Genomic DNA, 20,538 nt, shown 5'->3' on the forward strand with positions numbered 1-20,538 from the left:
GAAAAGATTCAGAAAAATAGCACAACAATTTTATAAGTCAATTGCTTTCATCCCTTAGAAATAATTTTTTCCTGTATTTTTTTAATTGTATCTTCTTTGATCACCTTTTCACATGATAATTACTTTGTAATATTTTCTAAAGATAGAAAGATAACTCATACTTCCTTTAGCATTGCTGATCAATACTTGTTTTTATTTAAAAAATAATTTGCTATTAGTAATGTTATGCAAACTTGGGGAACCTCTATCACATTTATATATAAGCTATAAAGTTTTTGACATACATATTTTGTCATGAATACTGACTTTAAATGCTTGTTGAACTAACAATACTAATTAGAGCAAATTTAAGTTTTTAAAAATGGTTGACATTATAATCTTCATAATTGTATAATCAAATTAATAAATTACACATTTTGACTTGATAAATACATGTAGCTATTCTGTAATAGGAACATAGATTCTTTATATTATGTTGGTGGCAATTTGGTGTGTCATTTTATCTAGAACTACCCAATTTCATCAGGGTAAGATACTGAGAAATGCTAAAATGTTGTCTGATAAACTGGGATACATAAAACATATGAGTTCACATGTAGATATGTTCACTGATCATAGTGTCATTAGAGATTTATGTCTTACAAACACAGGGATTATGATAAATTTTGTTTCATCTGGTTACAATTAAAAATGACTAAAATTTATGATTTATTAAAAATTGAATATGTTGATAGGAGAGAATTTCCAATCAGAACGAGATCCCGTGCTTGTAATTTTATATATCTGATGACTACAAGAATTTTCCACAGACTATCTTCTATTCTATAATTTCAAACCTTGTTTCTCTTTCACTTCCTGCATACTATTGAATATATCCATATATGATATGACCTATGATTCTTCACCTTTTGTCACTACCACAGTTGAAACAGATCCCGAAGGATCCCATCTCTTCGGCTAGCCTGAATTATTCTCAACCCCTCATACAAGTGTTGGTATTCCTATGTTCATGTGTTTGTCCAAGTAAATCCTCCATCCTCTAGCTTAGAAGTACTCTCTTCTTCTGGTTTACTCAAATCTTATCTATTTTTAAGTACCTGCTCCTCCACCTGACTTGTTCAGGCTTCCAGGTCCTCCTATTTTGTTAAGTGAAAGCGTATTTTCAGTGTGTTCTTAGTTCTTTAAGGCATCTCTTATGTTGTGTTTGTTCTAATGCACACATATCCTATTTTTGCAGTTTAAAAACCCTTTCATTTTTGCATCCCGATATCACACTCAAGTCTATGCAAATATTAAATCCTCTGTGAATATGTGGGAAATCAAGACCTTTTTTGGAAAAATTAAATTGAGGGGAGATATCTTTGGAGTTCACAGAACCCTCTGTGGGAGAAGGGTGTGTGAAAGAAGTCACGATGACAGCCTTTTCTTCCCAGTGACACAGTGGAGGACATTTCTCCCCTGCATATGCTCTCCCATGCTGAGAATGTAATTTCTATGATGAATATCAAGGGAGTGGTGTACACTAGTTCTCAAACTGTGACACTAAATGGAAGGGATGACATTATGTAGAGTCACAATTGCAATTAGTATGTTCTCTTTCCCAAACTAGATAATTCTGTCTTCTCAACAGCTTACTTTTCTGTAGTATTCATCATAAGATCATATTTGTTAGCAATGGCAGATGGGAGAGTGGGGATGTGTCTGTCCATCTCATGCTAATTTGGCATCTCTGTAGAGAGAAAACATTGATAAAAAATAAATCCTGTTTTCTTTTTAAGTATCATTCTGGTAGCTCTTTTTGATTTTGCCTTTTTTTAAAGTGCACTTTTGCTATCCTTCCAAAGATGTTGGTTCTTTTTTAACAGCAGAGGTCCTCCTTGCTCAGCAGTCCTCCAGGATCAAGAAGCAACTCATCCTAAAAGCACGAGATAGTTGGGAACTGCGTGACTTAAACAGATGATTAAAAAGCCATTGTCTGTGCTGTAGCTGGGTTTATGATGTCTTTTCATCTCGACACCTGCCAACATCTCAAGTTCTAATTAGCTGCCAATCAGGGGGAAAAGCTCAGAATAAGCTGCATTGTGCCTGGAATTACTATGTGGAAGTATATGCAAATAACTTGGGTTAAAGATAAGAAAGAATCTGTACTTCAGAGAATGAAAAGCTATATTAATCTAGGATTATCAAACACTGTAATGGATTCCTGACCATGTCGTGATGTCAGACAGAATAATACTGTGATCCAGAGACAGTCCAGCTCTCCTGGGCACAGGTGAAACATGCTGTCTCTGATCTGGCTCATCCCATTGGAATAGCATCGAGTGGAAAGAACCAAAGCCTCTACAAATCTGAGCGTGGCTGGGGTCCTAAACCCATGCGATCAGGACGAGCTCTACCCTGTGCCACCCACCTTTTCCTATCTGTATCCATCTCCCACTGTGTTATCAGACGCTCCAGATGGAGCTTCCTGTGCACTTGTTAATTATTATTATTATTTTTATCTCTTCACCCATAATGTCTCTAAATCTTCTGGCACTGCAACTGTTGTCTTTGTTGGAAAGAGATGATAGCCTCCTGAATGGTGATGGTGGCATCTCTTTGTGAGCTCCCAGGAGCAATGTGGATACTATTTAAGTTTTTAAAAAAATAATAATTACGTCCTGACACTTTAAAAAAGTGAATTTCTTTGTAATCAGTTCTAGTGTTTAGGATTGCTTTGAAATTCAGTAGGGTTCTTCCTTTAAACAGGGAGAAAAGATACAGCTTGTTTCCCTTGTTTGGGATCCTTTGGGATGAAAAGCACTATAGAAATGTAAGCTATTATTAATCCACCCCTTCTCCAGACACATGTCGACAGGGGCTTTAAAATGCGTATCAGCTGACGGTGAGACTTGGCTCAAAGTAAGCTGCAAATTTTTAAAAAATTTGCCCAAAGTCTGTCTGTTTCTGTGGAAATAGAAATGGCAACCTGTGGCTGAAGCTCTTCTTGGTTTTAGTAGTTACCACAGATTCAGCTGGATGGGTGCTACCTCCTGGACAATACTTAAAAGCCTTTGGATGTAGAAGGATAGACAGATCTTTGCAGATTTCCTCCAAAGCCTATTCCATAATAGAACCTTGAAAACTGTGGTTTCATCTGCAACTGCAACTCCATATGGACATTTTATAGTAAGAAGGGAAAATCATTGGGTCTTGCCCATGTACCTGTACCACTGTGTCCATTTGAAAGTTTCTGCATAGTACTTTTTCCAATGTTATCAGTGCTGAGGTTGACTTAATCCAAGCAATCTGAAAATCATGGTCTCTGCTATTGGGATAAGTACCTGCATGTGTGCCCACTGTGTCGGCTACTGCATACCCCCAAACAGATAAATATATGGGGAATGTGATGGGACCTAGCAAGCTCTGAATATCAAAGGAATAGAGGCTACATATTGCATTGCATACCAGTTAATGTACATAGATTTGGTGGATTTCTGTTTTTACTAAGGTAAGGTTTGTAAAAATCTGGAATTTAAAAAAAAATTTTAGGTTATAGGTGGACACATGTCTTTATTTTACTTTATGTGGTGCTGAGGATCAAACCCAGTGCCTCACATATACTAGGTGAGTGCTCTACCCCTGAGTCACAACACCAGCCCAGGGTGTTTCATTACAATTTGGAAATGGGTGGTAGCATTAAGCCTGTTTAGTTTATGTTCCTGAACCCTTCAGGGAGATTTAGGAGCCTTAAGTTAGTAACATGGGAAGCATCAAGACATCTTCTTAAGGTCCCACTTCCACCCTAGTTCGTAAACAGCTCTGTGAAGCCCAAGCTTTATCACAGGTTTGTTATCTATTCTCCTCAAAACTCAGTGGCTCAAGCAATAATCATTCTATTTGTTCATGATTCTTTAATTTGGCTGTGACTTACAAGAATAGTGTGAGTCTGTCCCATGTGGTGCCAACTTCCAAGATGGCTCAAGAACATGGCTGTCAAATTGATACTCAGTTGGGATAGTAAGCCAAGAGTACTTCTGCTGGCAGGATTCCTAGGTTCTTCTCCATGTGGCCTTTGCATGTGACCAGTTTGGGTTTCCTTCTCTGGTTCACAGAAGTCTTCCTACATTGTGGTTAACTCTAACTAGCGTGCAAAAGCAGAAACTGCCAGACCTTGCTTAGGCCTCCTCTTGAAACTAGGACAGCACCATTTCTGCCAGTTTACAGGGGCAGCTCAGATTCAAGGGGAAGGGCTACAGAGGATGTGAGTAGCAGGAAATGTGATACATTGGGGGCTATATATACAGTAGTCTCCCAGTTTGGTTCCTTGGTTCTCATGGCTCTTTCTTCCCTGATATCTCACTTGGCACCCTATCATTCGAAATTTGAGGGACTTGCCTTCCTCTTTCTAGAACTCTCAGACTGAAATTCTTCTTTTCAAACTTTATCTTCTTGGTAGCTATCCCATGCCTTCTGGCACAACCATTGCTTTTCCCCATGAAGTTTTCTGGAGCCTTCCTACTAGACTTCCTGGCCCTTCACTATACTTCTGAGTCTCAAACAGAGGCCTGAATATGCCTACATACAGGGACATGGGCCAAGGAGTGGGGAATTGTGAGACATATATATGAATCATCTTCCCTGAAAGATGACTTTACTTGAAAATATAGACTTAAAAATTCTCTTTGCAATCATTATTTTTATATAAAACCTTTTATATATATGTAAGAGCTAATGTGAACATGCTATTGAATAAAACATGGAATTGTATTGAATGTTTTTTAGATGGAAAAAAGGGTTCCAGGACATTTGAAGCTCATTGTGTTTGCTTCAAACTATACCCCAGACTCCTGGGGTATGAGTGTGTTCTTCCATGTCACTGTAGCTCTGTTCACTTTTTGTTACCAGAAATTCTCCTACTGGTCTTGCTTTTCCTGCCATAATCCAGGTCCAGATGGGGTTACATTATTACATGGGCCTTGACTGTGGCAAGTAAAGTGCTTGTTGCTTACTTCAACTTTCCTGTGAAGGGGTTTAGAACGCCATTTGGTGAAAGAGGAGGAAATGTACGTGATTTCTGTTTCCTCTTTCTGGGGTCTAAAACTTGTTCTAAACTTTGCTTCACTGAAACCAAACTCCGCTAGGTAGCTCTGTGACCTCTCTCACTGCTTGATGTCTTGCCTCTTAGTACCACGGATCTAAAGAGTATTGTTTGAATGGAAGCTACAGCACCTGTGGATCCCCTCTTCTGCTGCTGTCCTTAGTATGGCGAAGTATTCTTGTGGTGCTGCAAGGAACTTTAGTAATTCCTCACTTCTGATTCCTTGGTCTTTTGTGTTGTCTCAGAGGCTGTGCTATCACATAGGCTGAGTTGGTTACTATGGGCCCCAAGTCCTTTCTCACCAACAGGGCAAGATGGTGCCTGGAGAGTTTGCTGGTGAATTTAAGCTGGGCCTCAGGAATCTAGCAAGCTTCATCTCTATTGAGTACAGTGGAGACTGGGGCCTTCAGCTGCATAGGATAGGATGATGAAGCCTCCTTCTAAAGGGGAACAGTGTGGCAATGGACCATGGTCAAGACTTGCTGGGAATTACAGTTGCTTGAGTCCATTGCTGAGCTCCAATAAGTCTTTAAATCACTACAAAGTAATAAGGTTGTTCTTTAATATGCCTCAAATCTTAGTATAATTAAGCCCATGATATATATTTATTCTCTAGTTTACTATTTCTTTTTTTGCTTGGTTGTTCTGCTCTCAAGCTTAAAGGCAAAGGACTACTTTAATAGAAAGTTTCATTCACAAAGCAATTTCATTAAATATGTCCTGATGAAAGTGGCTCCTGACACACAGACAAAATGCACTGGAGATTTGTTATTTTGTAGATATTGGGCCCTAATAGAAAAAAAAAAAAACCTTGTTAGATATTTCATAGAATGTTCCATGGATATATTTTCCAAATTCATTTTTATATTTAACAGTGTCATAGCAGGGCTCTAAAAGATAGACTTCAAGCATTATATTAATGTGCCCTTGGAATGACAAACCAGGTAGTTAAGATGATTAATGGAAGCTATGTTTATTCACCACTATGACTAAAATGAAGCCAGAGGGGTCAATAAATGAACTCTTTGTGAAGGCCAGTGTTATCACTCCTATTAAAATATTAACATTGTCCCCATTCCGTGGCTGCTTCACTGATCAATTTTTTTTAATATATATTAATTTAGTTTTCAGGCTAAGTGCTTTCCTAAATCTTGTGAAGGCAAATAAGATAAAACACAGGTAACATAATAATGGTCTTGGTTAGTGTCAACTTTTTTGCAACACTGTAAGCAAGGACTATGGGAAAGGACGGTTCTTAGCAGGAAAAGAGGGCTGCAACCCAGGGCACACCAAGACTTTGCATCTTTCCAGCTTGAGAAATCACTGCATAATTAAATCTCATTCAATTCATATTATCTCTAAAGATCTGTACAGTCAGTGAGCAAAGTTCTCTTGAACAAGCTAATCTCAAGGTTCACAGATTATCCAAACATCATTTCTTTTCTGGACTGACTGTATCTTTCATTTTTGCCACAGTGATTCACATTTCCCCGTCAGTAAAACTGGATTTTCTATTTTGTAGGAGAGAAGGAGGCTGGTGAATTTGTTGGGGAGCCAGAGCAGAGGATACAGTTAGAATCAATGAGTCAATAATGGGTTCATCTTTCTTTACCTACCAGTGATCATTCAGTTGGGAGAGCAGTGGTGATTAATCTAAATCATAAATCTAAGCTGCCTTGTGTGTGTATTTCTGTTTTTTATTGACGAGAAAAGAAAAACTGCTTGTTACCCACACCTGGCACTGGCACTTTATATCCATTAACGACACCTGCCTTGCCCCACCCTTGGTGCCTGAGGTTGGGTGACACTAGTTTTTCATACTAAAACCATAGTTAATATCTGTCAGGGAAACTTGCAATTCCTAGGATCCAAAATGCTCAGGTTGGAGAGGCTTCAACCCTATGGGCCTCTTAGTAGACCTTATAGGTGAGCTAAGTCCGTATGCCTTTGACCTTTCAGGATGCCCCAGCCTACTTCTGACCTTGGGTGTCTCCATGTCTGTAAATGAGGATATTTTTTTTTCCAAAGCCATGCAGATCACTCTGGCCTTGAACATGCTGATTCTTTTTGGGATAATCAAATTTCTGCTTTTCTGAGTTTTCATTGTCTCCCTTTTCTTTGATTATCTAGTGAGGCTATTTTTAAATGGGTTGTTTGAGTACAACATAGCATCTAATGGCATTAAAAACATCACCTTGATTGACTGTGAAATTTATATCTCAAATTTGACTTCTCTGGGATCTCTATACTTCTAAATTTAATTGCTTTGGATTTCCAATTTAATTTGTCATAGGTATCACAAACACATTGTTTTGATTTTTTCCCTCCAAAGTCGTTCCCCGCCAAGGCCCCAGCATGCTCATATCAGCTTCATTAAGTTGCTCAGAACCCCAAACATAGGACTAATTTTTGATTTCTCTCTTTACTTTCTCATGACCATCTTATGGTTTATTTTCAAAATATGTATCAAATATGGATAATTTTCATCATCTCCATTCCTAGTACTGTAGTTCAAGACACGTCTCCTCTGTACTACTGCAAAAGACTCCTAAACTCCCACTCTTGTCCTCCTTTAGTATAATTCCAAGACCAAAGTGATCATACTGCTTCCTTGCTCAGATCCCTCGAAGGACTCCCATTGCCAACACGACCATGTCTACAATGCGGTTATGATATTTTTTTCTTTTTCTGTTTTGGTACTGGAGATTGAAGCCAAGGGTGCTTTACCACTGAGCTACATCCTTAATAATTTTTATTTATTTTTATTTTGAGACAGAGTCTTGCTTAAGTTGCTGAGGGTCTCTCAGTTGCTGAGGCTAGCTTTGATCTTGGGCTTCTCCTCCCTCAGCCTCAGGTTGCTGGGATTACAGGAGTGTACCACCATGCCTGGCCCTTAAGATCTTTTAAAGCTCATTTTATACTACTTTACCTCGATCATGATTCTCAGTTATATGACCACAAACATTTCAAGACTTGTCCCATTTCAGAGATTGGGTTTTTGCTCTTTTCTTCTCTTAAGATGTCTTTCCCTTAGACAATTGCCTGGCTTGATCTCTCACTTAGAGTCATTGTCAGCTCTAGTGTCTTCACCCCTTCAGAAGTATCTTCTTAATCACCATGCCATAATGTTACATAAATTTTAAAACTTTTTATATTTTGTGTTCCACAATGGGAATAAATTCCAAGAATTTATTCAGGAACCTGTTTACCTTGCTCATTAGTGTCCCCAGCAATAGAACAACCTGGAACATATATTGCTTACTAAGTACTTAGTGAACAAAATAATCCATTTGTATGTATACTGTTATACTGTACTGGGGACTCAACTAGAGAGAATTAAATGAATTAAATGAATGATCAGCAAAGTTCTCAAGCTAGGGTTTGGAGACTAATAGGAGTGTAATAAAGAAGACAATACTGGTAGCTAAGGTAGCTACTTTCTAACTTTTCTCATCCTTAGCTAGGGCTGGGGATTTGGCTCAGTGGTAGAATGCTAGATTAATATGAGTGAAACCCTGGGTTCAATCCCAAGTACCACAAGGAAAAAATAAAATATAAAAGCTTAAACCATAAAGTAGCATTTATGGATAGTTTTTATTTTTTATTTATCTTTTTTGTCTATTGCATGGACGAGGTGAATATAAAATTGCATAATACACAATCCCATACATGTGTATGCATGTGTGCCTCTGTGTGTGTGTGTGATATAATAGGGTTAGGTCTTAGTAAAAAAGGAGTAAAAAACTTCTATAAACTATAGGTACTCATTGTTTTACAACCAGACCCAATTCATAAAAATGCTGTAATATACTTTTCAGTAAGCAATATAAGCTGTAGGAAAGAACTCAGTAAGTTGGCCAGTTATTTGTGGGCCTCATGAGTAACTTCCTTCTTTTACTAAAACCAAACAACATCAAAACTAAACACTGTGCCTAAAAGGAATGGGGAGCAATCAAACTCAGAATCTGAGAAAGAGAACTGTAATGTAACTAGGACCTTGTAAAGGCCATTTCCAGGTACCTGTGGCATTAGAACTCAAGTCAGGAGGTTCTTGCTGCATCCTGTTTGGAGAAAATAATACCTCAGTGATGCCATCAATGTCAGTCATCCCCCAGGACACCACAGAGGCCATATCTTGTCATAGGGAATTCACCAACCTGAGTCTCAGCCCCTTTGTGGCACCTTCCTGTTGTTCTCCTTGGAGATGATATTTAGCAATTGGAAATATGGTAGCATGCACTCAGCTCTCTCCAATCATTCCAAAGGAGTATTTTATTTTTTCTGGAGAGAATTATGGGGTTGAGGGCGGATGGATTGGGAATTTTGTGGATTCTGTTTTAAGAAGCCTTTCTCTTCCTCTCCTTTCATATTTTTCTTCTTTAATTTCTTTGTTCTTCTTGCTCCTCCTCTATGTGTTCTCCTTCTCTTCCCCTGTCTTTTTGTGTTCTTTTTTTTGTTCTCCTCACCTCTGTCTGCCTTTCCTAACTCTCCCCAGAGGTGGTGGTTAATGACAGTCACTGAGTAAGAAGCAGCCAGAGAGATGGATGCCAAGGTCAATGCTGGGGAACCAAACCACTTACCACAGTGATGCTTTTCCTTCCTTTTTCCTTGTTCTTCTCCCCTGGATGGACCAAGGTCGTGGGCTTTTCTGCCACTGTGCTATGATGGAGTGGAGTCAGAGAAAGAGGAACTAGGAAACAAATGGGGCTTGACTTAATCACATCAGGAGTTCAGTTGTCGGAATACCAAGTTAATTTATGGTATCATGGCATGGAAAATTATATTTCAGGATGCAGAATTAAATCAAGTCATATCTCATGGTTTTTCAGATACAGTCTTCTGAGGAGGGGACTAAAAGAGACATTGCAACCCTCTGTCTTCCCCATAGCCAGAAAAATAGTTGTTTTCCAAATTTCCAAGGCCTGGTTTGTTTTGGCTGAACCCCATGTGCCTGGTAATGGACTGGTCTGGCCTGGTTGTCCTAAGGGAGGATCAAGTACTTCCCACAGCAGTGACTCTAGAGGGAACGGAGCTGGTCTCAAATAAACCTCTGAGCTTGCCAATAAGAAACTCAGTTCTTTCTTCCACGCCCCTCCTTGCCAGTGGTACAGTAGTGCAAGCAGGTGACTAGATTCAGAAGCTTATTTCCTGATGCTGGGAGGCGACTAGCGGAATCACAGAACCTTAAAAAGGGAAAGGATTTTAGGGGTCATCAGCACTACCACTGACTGGTGTTCTTCCTTGTTCTCAGCTTTGCCCTCTACTAAACAGCGGCAGGGATGTGTGAGGTAGCACATGAGTATCTACAATTTCAGAAGCAGCTCTGAGGACTGGAAAACTCTTCTTCCTATTGCATCAGCATCTCTCTTTGTTGTAGGGTTTTTCCCATTGGTCACTCTTGGGGCTCTTTTAGGACCCCATGAAACAAATCTTAGATCTAAGAAAGAAAGCTGGGTTTCCAAACCCTCTAAAGGAATTAATTCCTTGAGGAGCTCAGGAGAAATAGCCTCAGATCCTTGAAGCTGATGTGAAAGAAAGTGGGTAAAGCAAAATGTGTCATGAAATCAGTGAGTTTTATCAGAAGGCTTATTTCTCTTTATTGAATGTTCTTATTGATTCTTTAGAAGATGGCATGAAGCCACTCATTGTTATTATTATTATCTGAAGACCAAGGGTCTAAAATAGATTCAACATTAAGAAAAAATTATAAGGAAATCCCTTAAATTAAACAAGAAGTATTGGAAAAATGATAGTCTTCCTGAACTCCTTTCTGATGTGATTTTAGAGCATTGGTTCACAGAGGTCATAGAAATCACCTCTTCTAGCAGGAACAGGAGGTCATACATTTTGTATGTTAAAAGCTCTAAGTGTTAGAGCATTAAAATCCTTCATCAACTGGATCTAGCTAGAGAGGAGTCCTCTAAAATCCTATCAGGTGTGAATAAAATTCTATAACTACTCTTGGGTATGAAGGAAAATTCTACTAAATTTCTCATCATTTATTTGTTCAACAAATGTTTGCTAAGCACTAATTGCATATTGGGCACTGTGTTCCATATGGATGGAAGTTGAAGGGAAGCCTCTTTTACTCTCTGAGGCTTAGCCTGGAACTGGTTTTGTCAATTCTGCTGATAGGTTTGGATGAGATTCACTATTCCCTAATGGCTTTTCTTTTTCTAGCGGTATGAAAATGCAGGTGGGGTCAGAGTTTTACTGGCCTACTTTCAATAATAGCATTATTTTTTGATTCATCAAATGAAACCCCCAAATCCAATTAGCCATCTGGCTTAACTCAATTGTTTATCGATTAAGTGTGAATTCCTATTTATATTAATATATGTACTTATAAATGCTTACCTATAGTATGTGTTCATAAACCATTTCAATGTCTCAATGCTCCTTGCATTTTATGGCTGAAAAAGAGAATTTATTGTTAACCTTAGGTGTTGTTATGAAAATAAATGTTAAGCCCTGAGAATCCTTGGTGTGTAAGAGCAGTGAGTTTTTGTACACAGTGATGTTGCCTAGGGAAACACATATCTGGAAACAGAAGAACTGAACTTGAGTTTGGGGAGTAAGTAGGTAGCAACTAGGTTCTGGGGAGAACCAAGAGCCATCTGGTAATATGTGTGGGGAAATGGATGTCCTTCTCAAAAATGGAGATGGTCTGCGAGTCCTGTTCCTTTGGGACCTAAGGTTTAGGTTCAGCCAGAAATAGTGGTATGTAAACACCCTGATTCCCTCATGTGCAAGCAGAGAACTGAGCCAGTAAATACAAAGAGCCTTTTTTGGTCAGCAGAAGGCAAACGAAAACTCAGTTAACTGAGTTTCTTTCTTTCTTTCTTTTTCTTTTTTTACCTAAATGGAAAGGTAAATTCAATTTGCAAAATGTTATAAAGGTCCTGCCATTCAGCGTGACAAGCAGAAAAGATGATTTAGAAAATGAAATCCTTTGCCTTATCCCATCAATGACATCTGACTAGCAAATTCTTCAAATAAGTACACAGAGATCAAAACGAGAGAGGCGTAGGTGAGAGTGCTTTGGGCCTTCTGACCCAAATTCTCCTTTGACAGCTTTGTCTTTCAGGTTGCTAAGTGCCTTGGGACCACCCTCTGGCTGGCTTTGCCCTCCTATTCCTTTTCAGACATTCACTTCAGTTTGCTTCTCTGTGTTTTTCTTCTATTTTTTCATAAGTCTGAAGAAATCTGGGGATGATGAGGAAGAATTATAGTGTGATAAGAAGTGTTGAGGGGGGATATTCTTCTGTTTGATAATTCATGCCTCAAATTGTTCTTGGTTGATTTTGTTTCATTCCTGATTGGAAGGAGTTGAAGATATCCTACATCGTCCAATACAGAAGCCACTAGACACATGTGGCTGTTTATATTCAAACTTAAAGTAATTCAAATTTTGTTAAAATTTTAGTTCTTTAGTGCACATTATCCACATTTGAAATGTTTAATAGCCACATGGATGGTGAGTAGATAGAATACATCCAACATCACAGAGTCTTCTGTTGGACAGCACTGGTAGTCTAGGTCTACTGTAGTCTGGTTTACTGCTGATCTCTTCCATCTCCCAGTATATCCTCTGAAATAACTATTGGTCAATCCTGGCTTCTAGTGTTTTTGTATTTTAATGCCACTTCTATAATTCCTTCCTTCTCTTCCCTCAAACACACACCACATACACACACGCACACACACACACACACACACACACACACCAGGCACACATATAACAACAGGCACACACTTTGAGAATCAAGAAGAGCAAATAAATTCAGCCTGAATTGAGTTTGTTAGGGTCTACCTAGTTTGGTATGTGGGATAAAAATATTGCCTCCCTAATGCATTTAAATTGAATCTATGTAAAAATAAGGTTGCTTGAAAAAATTTGAGGATTCAAACAGAAATACACTCTTACCACATATGACTAACATTTTCTGGGTGTTTGACTTACCCATGCATTCCTAATAACAAACTTCTTACTCATTTTAACAATAAATGCACTCTCTATCAAGGGGCAAGTTGTGTGGTTACTAATCTCACTTTAGCTGTAGAGTCTATCTCTGGCAGCTAGATTGGTGAAGTCCTCCTGTCCTGCCAAGCTAATCCTCTTCTGGATGTCCAGGGTGATCTCTGATGAAATCTTTATGTATTCTCTCTGACAGCCTTTGTTATCTGTGCATTTATGACTTACCCTTTTTTTAAATATCACCTTCTCTTTCCTCTGTTTATTCCTTTCCTCCTATTTTTTAGTCCTCTATTCCTACTCTGTGTGTTCTTATTTATATTTTTATGCTTAAGAAATATTTCTTTCAAAGAAGTTGAAAAACTTTAAAACTATGTATATAAGGGTATATATAATGTGTATATATACAGTTTAAGAAAATAATATAATATATGCACAATTTCCTATCAAGTAGCTAAAGATATGAACTAGATGTTTGCTGTTATGTTCTTGCCCTGCTGCATTCCCTACTCCCCAGGGATAACCATTATTCTAAGTTTTGTGTTAATATCTTCATATTTTCTTTTATTTTTAATACCTTTACTCCACACACATACACACACACTTGTAAATACTATAGCATATAATTTTCCCTACTTCTTGAACTTTGTATATGCCATAATGTTGTATACATTTTTCTATTACTTGCTGTTTTTCCCCCTCTCAACATTACATTTGGGAAATTCTTCGGTGGTAGTGTGAGAGTTGGTTCTTTTACTCAGAATTAGGTTTTTGAGTAACATTCATATTAGTGTGTACATCTGTAGTTCATTATTGTTATGTATGTGCCAGAATCCATTGTATGAGAATGCCACAATATAGTTACCTATTTTATTCTTGATGGACATTTAGAGTCTTTCCATTATTTATTTTGCTGTTATAATGTAAGGTACTGTGGCAATCATTTATTTCTTGCTGCACTTATGAATGACCTCTCTGATATATTTATCTAAGGGTAGACCTGCTTCACACTTTTTTTGAACTTTTTTCTATGCTCATTTCATTTTCTTCCTCCTCCTGATCTCATGTCTATACTCAAAGCATTCTCCATTGACTCCTTCACTAAATAAAGAGGATAATTATTTTCTCCCCAGAACAGTGTCATTTTGGAGGAAAACAATGGGTTTTCTGGAAGTACTAGGAAGTGGTGAACAGACACATCTGGCTTTAAAACCCAGTTTCTCTATTTATAAAATGTGTGACCTTGGGCTAGTTATTTTCCTCATTAAGTTTTAGTTCTTTCACCAGTAAAATAAAGGATAACGCTTTTTGTAGAAAATAAAGGACAATGCTTTTTGTAGAGAGTGGTGTCAGAATTAAACGAGATAACACAAGGAAAACCTTTAACCCCTGGATGGAAGAAAATAGGCAGTCAATGTGTCTTGGCTTTTTTTTTCTTCATCCATGTTGGAAATAAAACCTTCCATTGTCTATACCATGCCTTTCAAGGAAAAGGCTAGAGTCCCCATCCATTCCATTGATCATTAGTCAGTAAAGACACAGATGTGTTATCACAGCTACTCATTCACTCCCAGTGTCTCTCATTGGCTCTCTAGTTCCTGCTCTTGCTCTGACTAACAGTAGGCTGGAGGCATATAATAAGGATGGGCAGTATGCAATGTGGGAGCATCAGTGGACACCTGTGTAATCTAGTACAAATGAAAGGTGATGAGCAGCCAAGTGAATGAAACAATGGCGTACTCTTGGTTATCTATTCAGACCTACCACAACCCAGCACAAATACAGATTCAGAATAGGTATGACTCAGGCATTTTTTTGGGGAAAGATAAATCCTATTGGGTCCATGTTAATCTCAAGTAAGGGGCTAGAAATGGCCAAAGTGAGGGATACTTGTGAGGGTCTGATTGGTTCAAGGACCTTTGCCTCTATGGATTTGATAATAACCTTTTTATATCCCTGGAAATGATCTTATGCCTGTAGTTCTTCAAAGGCTTGATAGATATCTCTGGTTGGAAAAGTTATGGTTTTGCACTGAGAAGCATGCCTGTAGGCATGCTGTGAGGAGGGAGTGGATGTTGGTTACAGGAATAGTGTAGAATCTTTCATTTGCAAGAAATATGAAAATTAGGACAAACAAAATGAGCTATGTGGCATACATTGCATAAGAAATCACTAGTCAAATTCATGATATGTTTTAGAAAAAGGAGGGGAGAAAATGCTTGTACAAGGAAAGGTATAGTTAGGAATTATTACAGGAGTACCTGGCCTGTCAGTGCACGATCAACAAAGAATTCTGGGTAAGTTAGTTAACAATTGGGGTTGACAGAATTGGGAAATCATTATGAAAATGTGTATTGGACTTGGCTAGAAGGAAAACAGGAAGAAAATAATAAATAATCTATTGACACTCCAATGTAAAGTAGAAACACTAGAATACATTAGTGGCAGTCAGGAAGATAAAGGTCATAATGGTATATAATAAAGAAAGAAACTGGGGAAAATGTAAATTTATGCTAATTAAAGAAAGTGGTTGTAAATAATTGATCATTTCTTAGTCATACATTTGTGAAGAAAAATTTGATGATCCAAATTATGAAAAAGATTAACATATAATATGAGCCTATTTTGTGTATCATTTTGAAAATGAAAAAAACCCCTGAGTTTCATCCATAAATCATTTCATTTGTTTAAATTGCCGATGGCTATAATAAAACCTAAAATTTCAAACTGTGGATTATAAGTCCTGTAATGGATCAGGTAATCCATTTAGTGGACCATATGGGGCATTTGAAAATAGAGTAGCATAGAAATTATCAGAGTGTCTTTCATAAAATAAGGGGAATTACTGTTTTGTTACATTATTGTGTGTGTGTATGTGTGTACACAGTGGGTTTGTGTTTGTGTGTGTGTACACAGTGGGTTTCAAAAGTTCAAAGCCACCAACACAGATGACTTCTCATGTACCCTTGCAATGATTCTGTATGTTAAGCAATTTGAGTTCTGTAGATGGAAATAATTTTGTTGGGTTTCCCATAATTCTTCCATCTAGGAATATTATTCCTTCTGTGTTGCATAGAGTTTTAATTGAACATCTCCCTTTTAGATTGCAAAAAGTTGTTAAATTGTTAAAAACAAACCAAACAAAATAAAACAACAACAACAAAAACAAAGAAGAAACACCATGGATCTCCTTTTAAAGTTGTTCCAAAGCTGTGGAGCTTGTAGTCACGATTAAGGGAAGCTCCATGATATGCGAACATTTTTTCCATGCTTCTCCTCTTTTGTTTCATAGCATCAGTTCATCGAATGATCTGTTTAATTAGGGGGCACTCTAAGTGCATCAATTAGAATTAAATACCTGTATGTGTTTTTTTAAAGTCCATTTGGTCTTGCAGGTATTGGAAGGTTTTCTTTGCATTTTTTTGGTGATAAATGTATGCATAAACCTTGCACATCATGATTCTTTATAGAGCAGTTAGTACAGAATTTACAAGAATACACATGATCTTTGCTGGCTTTTTGCACACTGATTTAATAAGCAGGAGCCCAGTCTACCCTTCCTTATTATGTTCTTTTGCTATTATCCATAAAAGCCCAGTTTTGGACTTGTGGGAATGATGAGAACTGTCTCAACAGGCCAACTCTGTAGCTTGTAATTCCATAGAGTGCTGCCAACGAATTGCTGTGGTGGGAAGTGAGGTAGGTTTCCATATAGCCTATTCTCTGCATTGATTGGAGATTTTGGTAAACTTCATGAAGGTTTTTGACATCTGATCACTGTTTGATGAGATGAATGAGGTTGTTTTGATCTATAGCCCTAACAAAAACTTCATTACTGTGTGTGTGTGTTTTTTTTCCCACTCTGTGCACAGTTAGGTGTACACCTCCTGTATACCTGACATGTTTTTGGTCTTTGTCCCATTCCATGGTCATGAATTTTACAAGTAAAAAATTTTAGGGATTTAATCACAATTGACTGATATTTATCATTGGTATAAAAACAGTAAAATTATACGTTGAGAGCTGCTAGCAATGACCAAAAAAGCACACACATTGTATTCTTAGGCAACTGATATTAAAAAAAAAAAAAACCTTATCAGAAGAGACATAACATCCTTGAACAATTTGAGGCTTAGAGTGAAGCCATCTTTGCTACTACTAATTTTCTTCTACGGATTTCTTGCATTTCACCAGCAGTAGTTTTGGGCCTCATTTTAGCAATGCTGAGATGACATTTCCTTTCTGCTCTAAACACTTAATGGTTTTAATTAATGGTATTTATTCAGCTCATGCTTAGCAGTTTTATTTTTTGCAAAGTGATTTATAATAATCTTTATTAGTTATTCTAAATTGAGATTTAGCATGTCATAAAGGAAATACTTTATGTTTAAGAAAGGAAGCTATTCCTACCCAGCATTTGTCTAAATAGCATAATTATAACTGCATTACTTATGGATTGTTTAATTCCTTAATCCATAGAATGTAAATATATTACTCCAACCTGCAATTATGAAAGGTCTGCAAAGCTGGAATTGTGAAGTTCAACTGATTTCTATAAGAATTCTTGAAATCAAGATGAGGATATGTCTATGGCTAAAACACTATTAGAGAAAAAAGAAGTTGGAGTGATCATATAAATTATTAGACAGTAATGATAATCGACATTTAGTAGTGCATTTAATTAAGCCATACCATTTAGAAATCAAGAGTATCAGAATAATAGTATCACTTTTACTCCTGAAAACATATAATAAATATAATATGTATTAATATGTTTGTAACTAGACCAAGCTGGTAATTGGAAAATACCTTTGGCATGAAATGAAGCAAAATTCTCATGGGCATGTTCATTTTTGAATTAAATATTCTAGGTTTTGTATATCCGGATCTTTTGTATACCCAAAGGACAAAAATTTAGCATAAATAGTACATTATTGACTTTGCATTTATTACTTTTGTATACATTGTAGAATGTAATGCGCAAATGTAAAGCTTGGAAATTAGAAAATTTGGAATGAAATGTGATATTCTAAAGACATTAACTCAGTACATGATTTTCAACTGATTTTTCATTATTGGAAGACAATCCAATCTTTAGATTATGTGTTCTTTAGTTTGCCTTTTGTCCCTGCTTTTTGGCTGTTGCACTACGTGTGTAAGGATCTCCCCTAGAGAAGGCTTTGCCAAGGGAGAAGGGACAAAATGCTGACAGCTTCCCTGCTTACCCGTGTTTCTGAGGAAGGCAATGGCAGGAAGAGGGAAATAAAGCCAACTAAAAATGCCAGGGAAACTGCCACTCACTTTATTTAAAGCCATATTTTTCAGGATTTAAATGCAAATTTTAGGCTACCAAACAATGAAAAATGAATTTTATGAAAAATTTATTTTCCTGGTTACTATGGTATTCATAAGAGAAAGAAACCATAAACAACCATCTAGGTTTATGGGAAAAGACCCAATTAAAAAATTAGAATGTCAGGCAAGCACATCCTGACTCAGTGTCTCTTTCTCCTCTCTCTCTCTCTCTTTTTTTTTTAAAGGAACATGTAATATAAACATGTAGCCACACAGCATCTGCATAGATATTAAATATGATAAAAAGATTTACGAATGTACAACTGTGACCTGAATGAAAGGGCATGTCTAAACACAATGAATCCAATTTTCTGCTTACACTGGCAAAGAAACCAACTACTGTGCCTAAAAAAACAGTTTAGTTTTATTAGCTAAATAAACAGACTAATCAACACCACTGATCCCCTGTTCCCACTTACTCAAAGCTTTTTGAAAAGCTGGGATGTTTCTCAAAGGCAAGCTACGGATTTCTAATGCCAAAATGAGGTTTTAAATACTCCAAAATTCAAGTGATGGTTTCCATGGTGACTCCCCCCAGCCACTTACTTGGAACGGAAGAGTGCTTCCCCTTCAAACATCAGATCCCCAAGTCCCTTCAGTCCTGTAGCAAAGGGCTGAAAAAGGAATGGCTGACTTTGAGAAGGGTATTTGGTGTTGGCAAGCTCTTCTTATGTCAATACAGATTTCATTTCCTCATCAGACCAGTTTCTGGACGTTCTATTGGATCTCGTTCTTTCTTTGCCACCCATGATGTTTGTGTTCTGGTCAGGGCAGAGGGAGAGTATGTATAAAGTGTGGGTGGGCCAGCAAGGGATGAATTAGCTTGTGTGTGCTTTTCAGATTCACCCAAAGGTGAATCTGATGTGAATTGGAGAGGAGAGTGCTGAAGTGGCAGGTTTCATTATTTTTTACCTGTGACACCTTAAAGGGCCAGCCTTTTTAATCTATGAAATACCTGGGTGGATTTCATGGTGTTTCATATGTAGTTTATCAAATATATGTGGTTTATTAATAAAAAGCAAAAAAGATTTTTTTTTAAAGTAGAAAAACATGGAGATAAAATGTGTGTGAATATATATATATGTATGTACATGTATAACTTTATATAAATTTATATAATGAAAATGGAATCATGCCTGAACTTACCCCTCTGCAGCTTCCTGATTTTTCTTAATATTGCATTGTGAATAGCTGAAAGGATGGACCATATCATGTTTAACTGATTCCCAGGTGGTTTTCAATTTTCTTATTTTATACCTTTGAAGAATGATATGGAGTATATCTTTGTGTGATATTCTCTTTCTGTTGACTTGGGGTCAACATTCTCCTGGGGAAATTCCCAGAAATACCTTTTAAAGTTTTTAAAAGGTTTACTTTTATTATTAGTCTTTTAAAAAAAGGTTTACTTTTATTATTACTCTTTTCATTAACTATAAAGACACAATACTTTCTGTAGAGTCCTTTGTGTCTAAATGGTGATCAATAAGACTACGTGAAAATGTGGATACAGCTTTCCCAGGCATATGCTTTGATCTTTCTACAGAATTAGAATTCAGAAAAGAAGGATTTGGATGTCTGCAATATGGAATCTGTTATAATAACTAATATTTATTGAATGTTTATATATCAGACTTCCTGAGCACTTTGCATCTACTTATTCACATACTTTATACAACAAACTGATGAAGTTGATACCTTTTACTTCTGACTAATTGTGACTTAGGTCAAAACAACTAGTAAATGAATAAGGTCATACAACTAGTAAATGGAACCTGTCATGGTTCAAAACAATGTAATTTGAGTCTAATGTGGACAGTTAATCACAACCCAATGTTTTCTTTCATGTTGACTATCTCTAGTTGTAAGAAATTAAACTCACTTGCTTTGGTTTTACCTTATACGTGCGTACTTGGGTAAACGATAACTCAACCTGTATTCCCCAGGATCACAGGGGCATCCAATTGCAAATACCAATTTCTTTTCATTGCCATTTTTTGAGGCTTGATAAAATTGTAATTCTTCTACTGTACACTGATTTGTTCTCATGTGGAGCATTTTATTTCTACATTTGATCTTAGCTAACAGGCTGAGAAGCAATTCTATTTTATTTCTCTAGCAATTCAATGAA

The 20,538-nt window shown here is 37.1% G+C and overlaps 1 long non-coding RNA gene across 4 annotated transcripts; it reads right to left on the reverse strand.

The window, feature by feature from the left end:
* Positions 1-172: 172 nt before the first annotated feature.
* LOC107158801 lies at positions 173-19,432 on the reverse strand. Of its 4 annotated transcripts, none has more exons than XR_001505666.2 (5): positions 18,957-19,432; positions 11,438-11,493; positions 9,238-10,263; positions 9,077-9,141; positions 173-5,869 (listed from the first exon to the last, which is right to left on the reverse strand). It is a non-coding gene; the product is annotated as an uncharacterized LOC107158801 (long non-coding RNA). The 4 variants fall into 4 exon arrangements; XR_007341457.1 differs by having other exon boundaries at positions 9,101-9,141; positions 18,957-19,388; XR_001505667.2 differs by lacking the exon at positions 9,238-10,263 and having other exon boundaries at positions 18,957-19,378.
* Positions 19,433-20,538: the final 1,106 nt, after the last annotated feature.

Source organism: Marmota marmota, unplaced genomic scaffold (genome assembly GCF_001458135.2).
Source record: "Marmota marmota marmota unplaced genomic scaffold, marMar, whole genome shotgun sequence".
NCBI classification, from domain to species: Eukaryota; Metazoa; Chordata; class Mammalia; order Rodentia; family Sciuridae; genus Marmota; species Marmota marmota.